Source organism: Thermobia domestica, chromosome 2 (assembly GCF_964235325.1).
Source record: "Thermobia domestica chromosome 2, izTheDome1.hap1.1, whole genome shotgun sequence".
NCBI classification, from domain to species: domain Eukaryota; kingdom Metazoa; phylum Arthropoda; class Insecta; order Zygentoma; family Lepismatidae; genus Thermobia; species Thermobia domestica.
Genome location: NC_137455.1, coordinates 355,885,880 through 355,902,528, shown reverse-complemented (window position 1 = coordinate 355,902,528; position 16,649 = coordinate 355,885,880). Strand labels below are relative to the sequence as shown.

The 16,649-nt window shown below is 37.6% G+C and overlaps 1 protein-coding gene across 1 annotated transcript in view; it reads right to left on the bottom strand.

Annotated features, from left to right (window-relative positions):
* LOC145678797 (carbonic anhydrase 13-like) overlaps positions 1–16,326 on the bottom strand; it is a 153,355-nt gene extending 137,029 nt beyond the window's left edge. The window contains exon 1 of the mRNA XM_081749312.1: positions 16,253–16,326. The gene's annotated coding sequence lies outside the window, so the exon portion shown is untranslated. The remainder of the gene's footprint in view (positions 1–16,252) is intronic.
* Between the last annotated feature and the right edge of the window lie 323 nt (positions 16,327–16,649).

Here is a 16,649-nt window from a genome sequence, read left to right as displayed (position 1 = left end):
ACACTTTGCAGGAACCTCGTTCCCTTTCGCTTTCTAGACGGGGGAGGGAACTTGGTAATGGCACCAAACCTTCATGTGTAATTACAAAAATTAAATTTATAAACAAATAAGAAATCTTCAGTTTATCAGGCTTTAATTGATAATTTATTCACAAGATTCCCTATCGAAGGCGTGGTAGATAAAGTTTCTGTTCTCCATGAGTCGACATTGCCAACTGACATGGTCGATATGGAAAAGATGTTGTATGGTGATAGAGAGATTATACTTCTTGTTGAGTATTTCAAACCTGACTAAGAAAAATCGTTATCAGACTTAAGTCTAACAAGCAGATTATCGATTAGGAGTAGCAGAAATCGGGTAGAAATATTATCAATTTCCACGACAGAGTACGAAGGGGATTTCCCCTTATGAATTTACAGATGACTGATATTAGAGATAGACTAAGTACTCAAACATTGTCTATCTTGTTGTTCATCAATGTTAATGGCCCACTGCTAGACAAGTTCAAAGTAGACGAGCTAGTTATTTCTTGGCTGAGGGATGGACATCATTCCGCTGCGGATGATTTACCACGAAAAAGTTACCAACAGGAAATAAACCCGATTTCAGATTTGTTTTAAGGTAGAAAATTACGAGTTATAGAAAATGTATACTTGTATTAGTAATGGCTTATCTGTGTTATTCAACTTTGTACCTATTTTTTAGTAAGTCTCTTCTATGCTTTATGTAAACTACTTTGAATAAATATTCATAATAATTGCAATTATGCATATTTGTAACTTCAATTTAACGTGGTGTTTTAGTGATTCACAAATTACAATCTGAGCATACTTTATGGAGATGCTCTCACAGAGGGTACCCGAGCACCTTTATACCGTATGAACAACTGATTTTTCAAGTTTTTTTTGTGAGAAAAATTCTGTGAACTGAGAAACCATAACCTTTTCCATATTGTACAGGGGTATTTTCCTGCGAATAGAAGTTCCTTTTGAAATGCATTCAGAAATTAACACTTGCAAGAATACTCTCTTAGTACAAGTATATTTTAGGCACACACTAATTTCCCCCCACCTCGAACTGTTTCAATTTCCTCACTGACAAACACTTTATTACTTTATATCATAAAGGTCAGATCCACTGTTATTCTAACAGAGTGGTGCTTGAGCGATTGACTAGAAATTCAAACTCCGATTAGTGACAATTTCACAGTCTTGTTTTATTTCAAGTGTAAACTCTTTAGTCAGTACAGAAGAGGCCGTGGATCGAGTTCAGAGTTGATGACGATGGATTTTGGTTAGTCATGTCATAGTGGATGAGAGTGGTTCATGGTGGGTGGTGGGTCACGGTGGGTGGTGGGTCAGAGTGGGTCACCGTGGGTGGTGGGTCATGGTGGGTCACAGTGGGTCACGGTGGGTGGTGGGTCAGAGTGGGTCACGGTGGGTCGTGGGTCACGGTGGGTGGTGGGTCAGTGGGTTGTGGATCAAGTTTTCATTGACCCACGCCAACTCTGAAATACAATACAGATTATTTCTATTGGATTGGTTTATTTCTGAAGAAAAAGGAAAAATAAGCATTTATATTGATCAGTCAGTCAGCGGAAGAACTCCCCTGGATTTTCACGTTTTATCAAAAAAAATCCCTTTTTCCCTTTTTGCTATAAATTTATCTATGAAATTTCCCTAGATTAGAGAAATTTCGCTCAAACTTCTAACACTGACTATAATGCGTTCAAATTTTACAGAGCTCTTCAATCGGGAATATAACCAGGGATGCTTGCATCGATGGAACAAACAAGCAGAAAGGGCGAAATTAAATAAATAAATAATCGAAACTATCATACGGATTGGTGAAACGAAACGATTAAGTACTTTGACTGAATCTAAAAATTCGAGTCCTACAGAAAGATATGTTGAAGTATAAAACAGCTCTCCCAAGCGAGAGAAAAGTTTTAAAATTTCCATGTCGCTCACTAACCTATATTATGGTTGAGACGAACAAGAAGACAGGAAGGCATACCATTTTCTTTTCTCTTTCTTTTTTTAAAAGCTTTAGACTTCCAAAATATGCTATGCATAAGGGAAAGACAAGAATATATATATATATATATATATATATATATATATATATATATATATATATATATATATATATATATATATATATATATGGATAAAGTATCCTAATAATTATTCTATCTTGTTTTAACCCTCTTTCCAAGTAAGGAATTACTAGAAATCAATCATTTCCGACTTCAATGTTCATTACCAGGGCCGGATCCAGGATTGTTTGAAGGGGGGAAGGGGTGCACCAATAACTACCAAAATAACCAATCACACTGAAACTCTTCAAACTGACATGTGACAATATTCTTTACACCTGACAACGCTGATACATAGAACGGAGGGGAGGGGAATATTTTAAAGAGGGTCGTAAGTGTTATGTAGGAAAAAAAAATTATCTCCTCCTTGTTTGTTTTCTTCCCTACTTGACAAATGCTATATTGTTTTTCCTTGTGAATCCTTTGCCTTCAACCTTTTGAAAATCGACTTAAACTATTGCTTTTGCAAAGCTCTAATTTCTTTTAAGCCCAAAGGAAAACCTGGCGGCAGAAAGTTTCGGAAAGTGTGGCCATTTTCACTGCTAGCTTCTCATTTTAGATAGCGTATAGTTACAACGAAGAGGGGCTGCACGTGTACATTTTCACCCCCCGTAAATCCGGCCCTGTTCATTACCATAGAGCAAAGATGGTAACAGAAAACGAGAAATGAACATCTCCACCCTTATTTCGCTACTAAAACTGCAAGTGGTAAGAATTTACTACAATTCCAATAGCTTATTGATATGAATAGAGCAATCTTTCAGTTCAACGTCCCACAATTATGCCCTTTAAGAGTCTTCATCCCGGCGAAATTAAAATACCGCTAATTTTATAGTAATTATTTGATATCTTCAAATAGATAAAAGATAATCGAAATGTAAAACAAGAGCGCCCTAGGCAATATTATTTTGCGTGAGGTACCGTTATCAAGACTCACTTATCTGCTTTCGATTTCGAGCCATTTTGAAAATCGGCATTTATTTTCGCGTTTCTAAACAGCTGAAAACGGAAAGCCGCTAGGTGACTTGTGATAACGGTACCTCACGCAAAATAATATTGTCTAGGGCGCTCTTGTTCCATATTTCAAGTATATTTTATCTATTTGAAGATATCACATAATTAGTGTAAAATTAGCGGTATTTTAATTTCGCCAGGATGAAGACTCTTAAGCTAAAGGAGACGATGATTAAGACAAATGAATGATGATGGAAGAATTGGTGGAATCAGAATGTGGGAGGAAACGGGAGTACCCTGAGAAAACTCAAGGATACGATGTTGTCCACCAGAAACTTAGGTGTCCGGGGATCGAATCACGGACCCCACGACAAGAGATAAGCGCACTACAACTGAGCTTGAAAAGAGAAAGCTAGCATAAGATCATCTAATGATGATCCATAATTAAATCTTATTCTCCAATATGACCAATTTTTGCTTAGCCGTTTGAGTGCTGAAATTGATTCCAAATGTTGTTTTTTAATTGCTTTTTTTTCCCTTTGCCTATCAAAGGCTAGCTCTCTTATGAAGGTTTCGCCCTCTACGAGGGGTGAGACCTTCGAACATGATCAGTTTTGAGTGGATTTGATTTTAGTTTAGCGTCCCTTTCAGCAGCGAGGCTATATGAGACGTGGACCTACTGATTAACGTGGACTCCGAACCACATGAGCTCCCGCCGGGAATCGAGCCCGGGTCTCCCACGCCAAAGGCGCGGACGCTAAACGATCAGTTAAGGTATTTGCTACTGGGGACTAAGTCAACCGTGTTCTTCAGACAAAATAGTGCGGTAACAATTTTCATTATGTTTAGTAATACGATAAACTAATTCACAAATTCTCATTCATAAAACGGGAAAAATCTTAAGTGTCTGGGTTCACGAAAGCAATATAACTTTTGTCTTGATTACGGGAAAGGTTATGTGGTGGCATGTTTACAAAAGCTTATTTTAGGGTTAACTAAATTCTTGAATAAGATTTCCACAGAATCTATCGATTTCGAGTCTAAGAAACCTATTTTTGTTTGGTATTAATTTCGGGTAACCATCTTTATAAGATGCTTTGATAAAATTCATAATCATTGATACCAATAAAAGCTGTAAAAAAATCAAGAAATTTACTCTAATCATGAACTTAACTTCGCTTTCGGATACTCCACTCACAATGGTGGCGTTTAATTTGGGCGAACCGGAAGACCGCCCAAGTCCCTGCGCACGAAAAGGCCCAGCGCTTCATAGTAATACTCTGATACTTTAAAACATTTATGGACAATACATTATGTGTCATTCAATAAAATTTTGAAGCTTGCAAAATCCCAAATGATCAAACTAATTTCAGTTCTATAACTAGGCCATCTATAGAACATCAATATATGCACCATGAATAAAAATATTCCCATTATTCCAGATCATTCAGCTGCCGGGAAAATCTGTATGACATTAAGTAAGATGTGTTTACCAACCAAACAGGAAAATTGTATGAAAATACCTTTGTACAGTTGGACTTTCTTGTATTTCTTGAGTAAAATCTTGGTACATTACTTTAATTTTTATAATTTGCAATTTGCTCGGTTGGGTCTGGCGAACGCGAGACAAAATAGTAAATTCGACTTGTGTTGCTAAGGGAAGGGATATGTGTATAACATGATCTTATATTAACTATGGTTGTCATGAACGTTTTTGATTTTCCCATATACGTTATGGAACTCCTCCCTGGCTACAGGGTTGGCACTGGGTTCGATTCCCACTGGGAACTCATGTCGTTGGAATTCCACATTAAACTGTAAGTCTACGTTTCATATACCTCGGTAAGAAACGTTAAAGATCGAACCAACGTATTTACTCTATAAACACAGCAAAGAGTTAACTAATCAAAATGACAATAATTCCGAATAGATTGATTTTGTCAAAGAAAAGTAGAGACTCCAAGCATCTTATTATAAGATTCTAAAAACAAATTATATAATACAGTAGACATATCCATTGTCTATCCATTGGTGAATAGATGTCTTTTGAACTCTTATCCACAATAATCTATCTTTAAAAATTCTTTTCCATATTACTCCAGTGCTTCTTGATATCATCACACCACCTTGTATAAGGACCTTTCTTAGGTCCTTCCTTGTTCCATATATCTAATCAAGGCTTGCTTTTTTGTAACACCTATCACAATTTCTTCTTGCAATATGATCGATCCACTGTCACTGCCATGCCATTTAATTTTCGTAATAGTATCTGTCACACTCGTCGTCTTTCTGGTCCACGTGATTATTTTCCAATATTTGCAAGTGGTTCCCAGTGCAAATCTTTCCATGCTTCAGACGCGAATGTCTGATTTTGTTAGATTGTCGTTATTTGTTGAAGTTTAGCAATCCTTTCGAGCACCGAGGCTATACGAGACGTAAACCTACAATTTAAAGTAGAATTAGAATCGCCGTAATATATTTAAACTGTAATGCTCTCTCCCACCGGGGATCGAATTCAGTACCAAAGATACACACGCTAGCCAACAAGCGTCACAAAGTCCATGGACAAGGAGTGAAACATGAAGCAACTATAGTTTGCATATTGAAAATTAAATTAAATTTTGGATGCGCTTGAGGCTGTCTCGTCTCGAAATGTGCTGCAAAAGTGATGTCTCGACTCGACTCGAAAAACGTATATTTCTGTATTGGAAGAGTTGTGTCTCGTCTCGTGCGCACCCCTAATTTAAATATGTCAGTTTAACGTTCCGTGATTAGGCCATTTAGGATAAAGGAGACGATGATTAAAACAAGTGAATGATGGGAGAATTGGTGAAATAATGATGTGGGAGGAAACGGAAGTACACAGAAAAAACTCACGGACACGCTGTTGTCCACTCTAAACTTACTTGAACCTTGATCAAACCAGTGACCCCACACACCAGAGGTAAGCGCACTACCACTGAGCCACCGTTCCCTGTAGTTTGTATATTTTAGATTCAAATTCGAGCAAAACAGCAGCACTGGAATTATATATTAGAGAAGCTATATATATTAGTCTCATATTAGACTCGTAAGAAACATACATGAGCCAACAAGTAAGTGTTAGAATATTGGAAGAAATGACAGAATGCTATTAGAGATAGGAGTTCGACAGGAATGTTCTCTCTCTCTCGACGTTATATCAAGAAGGGACTAATAACTCTTGAACCATCCTACAGATCTTCAACACAGATCTGATCAAATTTTCAACATAGACCAGGTTCGGGTTTGGGATGTTTTTCTATCATTTCACTTTGACGGTCCTACTTACACGACAAAAAAAAAAAAAAAAAAAAAAAAAGTAGGTAGCATACTTAAAAAGATAGGTTACATGCGTAATTCCTGTAGTTTTTGCACTTAACGTACAGCAGACGTATAACTGAAAACGCATGTTTTATAATGCTTTTTGTATAAGTGTTCCATCCAGTGGCGTATTTACGATTTTGTTTAGGGGAGGGCTTTGCCTGAAAATGTGAAAATTCTGTAAGATATTTCGTATACTTTACTATAGTAAGTGAGATTTCGGGTGGGGCTTAAGACCGGAAGCCCCCCCTAAAATACGCCACTGGTTCCATCTATACGTAATTTCTGTATGAAACAATGTAGGCGGTCAGGATCTCACATACAAATGGACGTATATGACATATGGCTAACGAAAAATGAAATGAAATGAAATCTTTGTGTTTTACGTCCCACGATTATGCCGGTTAAGCTAAAGGAGACGGTGATTATGAGAAATGAATGAAATGGTGGAATGAAGAAAGTGGGAGGAAACGGGAGAACCCCCAAAAAACCACGCACACGGTGTTTGTCCACCACAAACTTGGCGGGAGCAGGGTTTGAACCCGGGACCCCAAGCACCAGAGGTGAACGCTCTACCACTGAGTCACCGCGGTCCCCTATAGCTGACGAAGGTAACATAAGTATATGCATGTGATATACGGAAAACTGTTAGATGTCAGACATCCTGCAACGGCATGATGTAATATCTAAAGGCAGTGCCTATGTAGCATACGGATAACGTATGATCCGTACTGATTTCTATAGTAAGCAAGACGATACCGTATATTTGTACAATATACCGCTGTCCGGAGAACGGATTTTTCTCTGTGTAGGGAAGGGGGAAGAGGAAGATAAAGAAATGATCGAAAATAACCGATATTAGTGTCGAATCCATAGTTTTCGGGGTCACTGAGATGAACAGTGACACTTCCGATGCCGTTTAAATCCTTATTCAGCCTCCCAACTAGAGGGAAGAAGAGGATGGGGAAGAACCCCTTGCTTCTCACACAGCCAACAACTTTATGTGCCAATGTCTCGAGTTGGAAATCCCGAAAATTTATATATTATGGAAGAGGCAGATCTAGCCTGGGGCCGGGGGGGACTAGGACTCCAGTATTTTGAGTGACAAGTTCTGGTTGCCCCCCCCCCAGTTTTTAAATTCTAGATCTGTCTCTGTATTCTGATTGAAGATTGCAAGAGAAGAGACATCTTTTTTCAGAAACCGCTTCACTAATAGTTAACAAAAAAAAAAAAAAAAAAAAACAAGGACTGGCTAACGGAACATATTACTTTTTTTTCGTATTTCAACCCAGAGAAACGGGTAATTGATTTCAGTTTTATAATTTTTCCCAGAAGTCATTTTTCTGGAAAAAATTTGCAAGGGTACTTTGTCCATTCGGGTAAGTCATTTTGTTTTGGAATGATTTTCTTGAAAATGACTCCGGCGAATATGTTAATATTTCCTTTCATTAACAACTCTGCACTATGTCTTGTCTTATTTCTCTTGAAGAAGAACAAGAGGAGAATGAGTTTCTTTTTTCACATATTGACATTTTTAACAAGATTTTATTAATTACGGTTGCATGATGTATCCGTGTAACTATTCACAATTAATAAATAATGCATTTGTCAACTGGTTTGGTTACTTCGAGTAAGCGCAAGTTACCTTGTTCATTCAGGCAGCGGAAGACAATTTTTTGCTTTTCTTTTTTCTTTTTTATGTAAAGCAATAAGTTACTTAGCTCTTAACTGTGTCATTGTTAGGTAATGCATAATGAATAACAAACAACAAACTCTTTAAAAGTGTAAAAAAAAAAAAAAAAAAAAAATGAATTTGTAAACAAGCAGACTTTTTCCCGTTTTTTTTTTTTTTTTTGCATACATCTTATCTCCAATTTCAAAACAACATATCATCAATACCAGAGGCGTAACTTATGGGGTGATGAGGGGCAACTGCCCGCCAGAGAAACTCCCCGCCTTTCAAGGGGGGCCTCACTTTAAAACAAAATTTTCTCATTCCATATACGATAGGAACATGAAATTATATAAATGAAGCATCAAACAGATTCACTATATTACATAAACAAAACAGAACACAAGAGGTAAATAAAATAAAAATAAAATGAAATCTTTGACTTTTACGTCTCACGGTTATGCCGGCTAGGCTAAACGAGACGATGATGATGATGAGAAACGAATGAAATGGTGGAATGAAGAAAGTAAAAGGAAACGGGAGAACCCCGAGTAAACCCACGTACACGGTGTTTGTTCACCGCAAAGTTCACTTGGCGAGGGCTGGGATCGAACCCGGCACCCCAAGCATCAGGGCTGAACGCTCTACCACTGAGCCACCGCGTCAGCCTAAAACAAAAATGAGTCATGGACCTACTACAGTAAAAAAAAAAAATCTACTATTAGGGACCTTAGAAATATTATTTATACGTATAGCTTTGGTATTTGTCAAAATTTTGTCTCCTTAATTAATTTGTCATGTATGGAACGGGCACAGGGGTGTGCGGGAAGGCCCACTCGAAAACTTTTTCTAGGGGACCGAAATATTAATGTTTCCCCCTCTCCACAAAAATTAAGTTACGGCACCGATCGATACCGATACGGGTTCACTATTTTAATCACGTTAAAATAATCTTTTTTGTGAAAACAAAATACAATCGAAAGCTCACATCATATTCACGAATTATTCTTACACAAATAATACGTATTCTTCCATGCAAAATGTCACTATTAGCTTAGCTTTAATGGCCCTCACATACTGCTGATATATGAAGCGTTATTATTTCTTTAAAATTATCTCAAGACCGAGTTAATTTGTAAACAAACAAAAGAGCATACAGCAATATTGAAAATAATGTGACATGCTTTCTAATACAGTATTAATCTTAATTTAACGTACCAGGATGATGCCATTTACGCTAAAAGAGACGGAGGATTAATGAGAGTGAATAGTAATTGGAGAATCGGTGGAATGAGGCTGTAGGAGAAAAGATAATTTCGAGAAATCCGCGGACAAGATGTTGTCCAGCAGAAACTCACATAGTCTGGGATTGACTCTATCAAAGGTAGGTAATCGCTCTACGACTGAGCCAGTGCACCTTCCCCCACCCCCAGTCCCTATATACAATCTTTATGTTCCTTAATTTAGCTTATCAGAAGTTGTGGGACACACTTCATATTTTTTCTACGTTACATTATTATTATTATTATTATTATTATTATTATTATTATTATTATTATTATTATTATTATTATTATTATTATTATTATTATTATTATTATATTACTATTAGTACAGGGTGAGCCAAAAGCCACAAAGGGGTTATAACTGTGAATAACTTTTTTTTTTTTTTAATATATATCATTAGTTTCTATTGTCGGCCTGAATTCGGAATTGTTGTTGGGAGTTCTAAAGAGGATAGGGTTGGAATGGAAATATCGAAGACACATAAGAAACTTATACATGAACCAACAAGTAAGTATTAGGATAGGGGAAGAACTGACGGAAGAGAGTGCCATTGGAAGGGGAGTTCGACAAGGATGCTGCCTCTCGCCAACACTATTTAATGTCTATCTAGAAGAGATAGTGAAAAAGAGTTTACATGATGATGACGGCATTTCTGTAGGAGGTAGAATGATTAGATGCATAAGATTTGCAGACGATATGGCGTTTGTTGCAGAATCTGAAAAGAAAATCAATAAAATGTTAGAAAAATGAGAAAGGGCTTTGAAGAATATGGGATGAAAATAAATGTTAGAAAGGCAAAAGCCACAGTGATTGGAACGAAGAGGTGTGTGTCAAATATAAAAGTGGGAGGGGAGCAAATAGAACAAGTGAATAGTTTTCGATATCTGGGTAGTATTCTTAGTAATGACATGAAATGCGAACGTGAAATAAAAGCAAGGATAGGAATGGCGAAAGAAGTCTTTAGGAGGAAGAAAAGTCTGTTTTGTGGGACCTTGAATAAAGAGTTGAGAAAAAGACTTATAAAATGCTTCGTGTGGAGTGTTGTACTGTATGGGACGGAAACGTGGACATTACGTAAAAGTGATGAAAAACGACTGGAAGCATTCAAAATGTGGGTGTGAAGAAGGATGGAAAGAATTAGTAGGATCGAGCGGAAAACGAATCAGAGAGTGTTAGAAATGGTGGGTGAGAAAAGAACATCTTTAAATATTATTAAGAGGGAGAGAAACTGGTTGGGACATTGCCTAAGAAGAAATTGTATCATGAGGGACGTCCTATAGGGTATAGTGGCAGGAAAGAGAGGGAGGGGACGAAGGAGACTATAATGAATGAATGATATAAAGAAAGAAAGGTCATACGTGAAGACGAAGAGGTTAGCGGAGGACCATGGAGCATGGAAGAATCTCAGCTGCTGCAAGTGACCTGCCAGTAAGGGCAGAATACCTATGATGATGATGATGATGAGTTTCCATTAATATTTCATAGACTTAAAGACCAAGAACGGGAGATTATTAACACTTATGTGTAGAATATACCCCCAGGTAAGTGTCCGTCATTATGGGCCACACAGATACGGGCCCTGTGTAGCACGATTCACGACAGGGGTGAATACTTCAGGTCCGAGTGCCCGTATTTCTACACGAATATTGTCGTTGAGCTGCTGTATTGTTTGTGGTTTGTTCACATATGCATTGTCCTTCATACAGCCCCAAAGAAAATAATCAAGCAGAGTGTGGTCAGGCGAACAGGAGGGTCAGTTTGTCTGTGTTTCTCGAGATGATGTGATGGCCAGAAACCCAATTGAGGCCATTTACTGTGTATGCTGTAGCCTCATCTTGTCGAAATCACATTTCAGGGATGTTCTCTACTGTAGAACGCACAAAAGTCAATCATGTATCGATATCGATCACCAGTCACCGTTACTGCATTGCCAAAGTAGTATACCCTAATGATTGTTTCTGACGTCATGACACACAACCCAGTGCACTTCACAGGGTGTAGTGTGTTGATCCCTATTACGAATCATGTGCTACACAAGGCTTTTATCTGTGAGGCTCCTAATAGCCGATACCTATATGAGATTTCACACAAGTGTAAGCAATCTCCCATCCTTTTTCTTTAAGTCTATAAAATATTAATGAAGCTACGGATAAATAAATAAAAAAAAGTTATTCACAGTTATAACCCTTTCGTGACTTTTGGTCCACCCTGTGGTAGTAGCAGCATGCAAGTGGGACTTATATTGTAATGTTACGATGTAAAGTACATGTGCCCGTTACTCCACACGATAGCTCGAACGAAAGTTTATTTTTGAATTCTGTTTTCGCAATAGAGATAGCTCGAGCGGTTATGTGGACTGAAGTCGTCAATTAAGTCAATCTGTTAACATCTACACGGGTAAGGTGACTTTCGGCCGTCCGTTATTTCATACGATAACTTTTCAACGAAAACGAACTTTTCAATTCTGTTCTTGCAATAGATTCTTCTCGGCTAAATTCGTTAATGGTGTCAATCCTTTAGCAACATCACGGCTAACGGTAACTTCATTGGTAGCTATTCATAATGCAACTTTCTACACTTAAAACAAAGATAGAAGTAGTTATACATCTCGCCGTTAAATGGCAGCAAACGAAATTGAAACATAACGCATGATCCCTTTTACAGTCTGCCAGTTTATAATATTATCTTTAGTGCTCATTTGACTGAAATCATGTCAATTCAAGCAATTATTATTATTATTATTAAATTGCTTTCCCATGACACCAGCGGAAGAGAGATTATTATCTGGTTGTCTAGTGACGTTGAGGTGTATCTTACGTTGGTCTCTACAGTGAGTGACTCAGGCTTTAAAAATCTTTCAGTTTAACGTCCCACGATTATGCTCTGTTAGACTAAGGGAGACAATGATTTAGACAAGTGAATGATGGAATGGAAATGCGGGAGGAATCGGGTGGCACGATGTTGTCTACCACCAACTTACTTGTATAGGGATCGAACTGGGAACTACCACTGATGTTGTCTATACTACGTGCTCCTCAACTCAAGGTAGAGAGATTAGTTCTGGATAAAAGATTGAATCAAGAGTCGTGCAAGCTTTGAGGCTGGATTTCATAGCGGTAGAGTACCTTCATTTTGATTCATATTTCGCCATTGCTTAACGATTTTACAGGCTATGTTTGCCATCACACTTATTATCCAACAGGGCATACATTAACGAAAAAATTAATGAAGCTAGTCACATGTCGAATGGTTATGCCCTCTAAACTAATTTAGATGAAACATTAATAAAACAGAATGAAATGATTGGTGGTATTACTAGAATGTGGGACAAAGGGGAATCTCAAGAGAACCAAGCGACACGATGTCCACAACAAACTAACATTGTTTGGGATCGATCCAAGGACCAGAGCTGAGCCCGGTATTACTGAACCACCTAGGAATGATAGTTTTAATTATATTTGTAATTATATAAAAATAATAAAGTATAATTGGTTTGAAATCGACCCCAGGCTTGGGATTCAATAATAGAAGACAGAATGAAATTCAAGCCTCTCAGTCTTGATGGTTCCTATTACGGGATACTGGGCTACTTCTTAGGTTCATGCAAGTACGCCTTATAAGATTGAAATATTATTAGGATCACGCTAGTGGATCTTATAAGATTGTAATGTTATTAGGATCACGCTAGTGGATCTTATAGGATTGTAATGTTATTAGAATCACGCAAGTGGAACTTACAAGATTGTAATGTTATTAGGATCACGCTAGTGGATCTTATAAGATTGTAATGTTATTAGCATCACGCTAATAAGATTGTAATGTTCTTAGGATTACGCAAGTACATCTTATAATATTTTAATGTTACTAGGATCACGCTATTGGGTCTTATAAGATTGTAATGTTATTAGTATTACGAGGATCACGCTAATGGATCTTTTAAGATTGTAATGTTAATATAACGTCCGTTATTACATACGATAACTTGAACGAAAGCAAATTCTGTTTTTTGTAATAAACAGTTAAAACTATTTTTTCGACAGAGTTCGTTAATGGAGTCAATTCGTTAACGTCTTTACAGTTAACGGTGTCTTTAACGCATTCTATCGTTTACAATCAATGGCATTTCCTAGCTTCTATGCAACCTGTACAACGGCAAAGCATTGCTATATAAAAGAATGTGTACGAAGTTCACTAGCTTTTAGATGCGCATGATCCTCCTCTTTACTGCCTTTATCAGAGTTTGGATAGTATTTAATATGTGCCCCAAATCGATAGATAAAGTGTTTTATGCTATATACTATGTGCACTATCGTTGTTTATGTATATACTCACACTTGCTGACGCGCCGGCTCCCTTCAGACTTACCCCCTCTCTGCCACTCGGACACCCCTGCTGCGCTCCTGGCCAGGCTCTGTTAGATAGCATTTGTGCTTTTTAGTGGCCACCTAGCACAAGTTGGTTAATGTCTTTTGCACAAGAGTTCTTATCGCGTACGTACACTGAAGTTTTCCTAAAGCGAATCTGCACAGAGAAATGCAAGTTCACAGCGCCATAGACGGCTCCGGAGACAGTAGTTGAGACAAAGTCACTATCAAGTGACTAGGGGGAGAAATTAAATAATTTCCCCAAAGTGTATTATACTCTAATCTGCTGACAGTCAAGTAGCTTCCGTTTCCCCCTTCCCCGACGTTAGTTACTCGGAAGATGATCCTTTCTGTCAGGTCATGTGATTCTCCTGCTTCCTACCGTTAAATTTGTTTCACCAATTCCATCATTAACAATTTACAACGTTTATCACCCATCTCCTTGAGCCCATAGAGCATAACATTTGATTTTCCACTTCACATTCACATAAGCATGATTGCCCTTGTACTTGAAAATTTGAACAAAGGCCCGAAAATATATAATTATCTTATTTAGTACATCCCATGTACGGACAAAAGAGCACCGAGGTAAAAAGAAAAGAAACTTTTTGGGGAATGTCTAATGGCATTTATACATATAAATTATAATGTCCATGAATATTTGCCACATTAGCTTACTGCTTTATAAATAACAAAAAGGATGAATGCGCAAACAAGGATTTCCAATGAAGTCCCATAGACATTCAATAGAAGTACCGGTACAGTTCCGGAAACTGTATAATCAAACCTACTTTATTTAAACACAATATAATCACATTTGTCATGTATTCAATTTGTTTAGTCTGTGGTTTGATTCCCGATGGGGTTCGCGTGGTTCAGATCCCATGTTAAGCTCTAGGTTTACATCTGATATAGATTATGCTGATAGGACGTTAAATTCCAAACCAGAAACCTCCCAAATTGCTTAGCTGACAACGCGTAAAACAAAGATAATATGGTAAAATTTTGGCTGATATTTAGTTTTTCAACGCTATCTTGCATATATAAGATCCTTAGTGTTACTTACCTCACAAAATATAGCTAAGTGAACGAAGGGGTTACAAGCCCCACAGGACTCGTTGTTTTCTACCTTGATAACAATTTAGACAAAAACAAGGTACTCAGTTCTTGAGCCATTAAACCAGTTGGGGGAGATACTAAATGCCATCCAAAATTTCTGTATTGGTGCTAGTCCTTGTAGACTAGGGACTCAAATGTATTCAAATTTGTTCATGTTATTCAAGTTTTGTCTTCAGCATTAGGATATGGGAGACGGTGTTACAGTTAAATCATGAACCCGCTACCGGGATTCAAGCTCGCATTAAAGTGGATTGCACGATGTAGTCCGATAAATACGAGAAAACTTACAAAAAATACATTAGTTTAACGTCCCGCGATTATGTTTTAGGCTAGAAAAGGCTAATCACCAAGGTAACCAGACGTCCCGTTTTAGCCGGGACAGTCCCTTATTTTCAACCGCTGTCCCGTTTTTTTCTGATTCTCAAACGGGACGTCTAAATGTCCCGTTTTTAAGCAAACATGATCCAGGTGTCTCGTAATTATTATTCAAAATATAAATGGTCAATGCAAATTCTACACCTTTCCGTACCAATACTTTTGGGAAGGTTCAACTGTGTCTGGAACCTCTGAATGTTCAAATGGGAATTGAGTGTTCTGTGCTAAAAGTGGAAATTGAGTTGGAATTCTGAGTGTTCAAGTAGTTAAAAATATTGTTGAGTAGTACTTAAGTTAGAAACGCTGTGTTATCATTTTTACTTGTGTATTTTGTGAATTAAAAACACTGCTGAGTTCCAAAATGCAATTCATATGTGTCCCGTTTTTGAAAGTAAAAGTTCTGGTCACCTTGCTAATAACTAATGAAAAAATGAAAGGATTGGTGGAATGTGTAATGAAACCAGAGGATCCTGCGAAAACCCACGACGTTGTCGACTTGGGATTGAACCGGTAACCTTCTCACTAAAGGCGAATGCGCAGCCACTGAGCCTTCTAAGAGAAATTGGAGAAGACCGTTGGACAAAGTATTGTCCACAACAAATTCAGAAGGGATCGAATTTGGGACTTTTAGCACCTGATGTGAGAGCTAGCCACCCGTTGTGGACCCCGGACGGATTCAAGCACTATGGCTTGAGGTGTATTTTAAATAATTCCAAAATATAAAGAACTTACAGTAATTTATTGAAATTGTCAAATAAAGAAATATCACCTATCTTGACGTGATTAGAAACATAATAGAAATTTAACTACTTACTGGCTTCTTTAGTATTGACAGCCATTGTGCACGTCTTCACACTTACACATATCGAAACAGAAAGAACACAAAGCATTGTCTATATTTTGTTTCCTTTGTGTGGCTGTGTGTGAGTATTAGGTCTTTTTTTTCTTTTCTTTTCTTTCAGAACAGTGAACCAGCAAGAAAACGTAATCCAAGTGTGATGGACAAAATCTAAACGTATAAAATGAATTGGTTCCTCCTACCTTTTGGTTCGGTTGAGCGTGAATCGAACACGTTTCTGGTCCGTTAGACGGAGTGCAGAAGCATGCAATATCAGTTGGCTGGTCAGTCAGTCTCTGTTGTTGAGTTGCTACGAAATCAAACGCTACCAGATCCCCTTCTTTTTAATATAGCTTTCACTTCACCATAGTTTCCTGCTAAGTTACTTCATTGAGAAGGTCAAGGTGTAACTTTGAAAAAAAAAGAAAAGAAAATATATTCATGTTTCTAGAGACTGTTGCCCTTAGTTTTTTTCCCCTTGAAAAATTCTGCACCTATCGCATACGTAAGGTTGATTTGCAACTATTTTTATGCACCTATTTAACTATGCATATGTGATTGTGTGTGACACAGATATACTCTCTTGAGTTACGAACCGAT